This window comes from Schistocerca nitens, chromosome 4, assembly GCF_023898315.1.
Source record: "Schistocerca nitens isolate TAMUIC-IGC-003100 chromosome 4, iqSchNite1.1, whole genome shotgun sequence".
NCBI lineage: Eukaryota > Metazoa > Arthropoda > Insecta > Orthoptera > Acrididae > Schistocerca > Schistocerca nitens.
The window spans coordinates 147,380,877-147,382,896 of record NC_064617.1 but is presented as its reverse complement, the minus strand read 5'-3'; positions in this window follow the sequence as shown (position 1 = coordinate 147,382,896).

Here is a 2,020-nt window from a genome sequence, read left to right as displayed (position 1 = left end):
AAAAAGTTTATTTCAATCAAAATATCAAGAACATATTAAAACACGTAAAATAAGTTGTAGATAAAAATAATGTGAGGATTACTACTTTTATTGAGAATAATGTTGAAATTATACCACCGAACAAATGCCAACATAATTCATATGTAGTTTTTTTGTATTTAATTTTTGAAAACCAGAATGCATTTAGGGAATATTTTACTAGAGGTGGAGGTAAAGGAATAGATTGTTTCAACATATTCTAAAATACCTTAACTATTAGTCTGAGATAATCTAAATTTCTGAAATATTCTCAAGATTATACAAATGTAAATCACAATTATCATGACTTTGTTGGTGGTGATTTAAAATTCGATGATTTTACAGAAATGGGTAGTAAATGTGGGAATGAGGACTAGTTAGGATTTCTTACAATAGACATGACTAGGAAACCTAATGAAGGGGGATTCAGATGTCATATAAAGGATTTCCTAATTAAATGAGCACTTTAAAAGATCATGTTTCATGCCTATTAGATCTTGATGATGGTGTTTTACTCGAAGATATAAATGAATTAAACAAGCTCTTGTTTGTATAATAGAATATGAAAAGTTATAAAAAATTGATCAACATTATACTAATTGTTCAGTAGCTAATAAAGAAGATAAGAGTTGCATGTTGTTGCTATTTTTTTGGGAAGTGTAATAGCAAAATGCATTATTTTTTTAAAATCCAAACACAAATTCAAATATTAAAAATAAATTCCATTATTGTTTTTACCCTTTTCGAAAGGATAAAAAATAAAAAAGGATAAAAAATAAACATATTGAAAAAAATATGAAGAATTGAAAATAGGATTCAGGTTTTGGAGCAGAACATGAAAAATGTGAAAAGAAGGTCAACATATTCTTGATGTAATCGAAAAAGTTAAAGAAGGAATCGAAGGTGTAGGTGATAATGTACTGAAAGCTATTGAAGAAAACACATTCTCGTGGAGTAATTGATCTATGAATGTGGATAACTCATCATCAGGATGACATACAAATAGAAAATATGAATGTGTTAATTTTTTCTTTTGTATTTTACAATACATGCATAAATAGGAATTTTTATTAATGAAAATAAAAATCTAATAAATTTATTCTTTTTTAAATGGAGACAAGTCCAAGCACATCTAATGCTGAAGCATCTTTAATGAATGTTTTTCAGAATGACAATGGTATTGTTTATAATAATAAAGTAGTGTTTGTAATAACTGATATAGAGAATAGTCCTGGGTTTAAAGCTAAGTATGTTGCAATGATATTGGAGTATAAAGATACTGATGATGCAATTCGAAAACATGTGGCTAGTGGCGATAAAGCACAATATGAAAACCCAGCGATTCGCCAGGTCTATCTTATAATGAAAAAAGAACTATATTTATCAATGAATCTTGAATATACAAGTTGATGTTTAGCTCAGTGAACACAGGGTTGTTGTAGCAAGATTGAATATTGTAATCCCCAAATTCCCCCAAAATAAAAGAAAATTATTCTTATTCAAAAAAGCTGATAATAATTCACTTGATGCCTTCCTGAGTGACAGTCTATACTCTTTCCAAATTAACAATGCAGGTGTAGACCAGATATGTCTTTAATTTAAAGAAATATTATTGATAGCCATTGAGACATTTACAGAAGCTCAAAATTTAGCCTGGACATCAATGTGAGGTGCTTACAATAGTTTCCACAACGAAACTTTCTCTCGAAATCTGGCAGAAAATCCAGATCTGGCATATGTAAAATATGCTAGCAGCGAGACACAATCAATACCTTCTCTGTGTGATAGTGATGGAAATACTATCGACGACAGTGCTGTCAAAGCAGAGTTACTAACCACAGTCCTCCAAAATTCCTTCACCACAGAAGATGAAATAAATATTCTAGAATTCGAATGAAGAACAACTGCCAACATGAGTAACTTAGAAGTTGATATCCTCAGAGTAGTGAAGCAACTTCAATCACTTAATAAAAGCAATTCTTCCGTCCAGACCATATTTCAA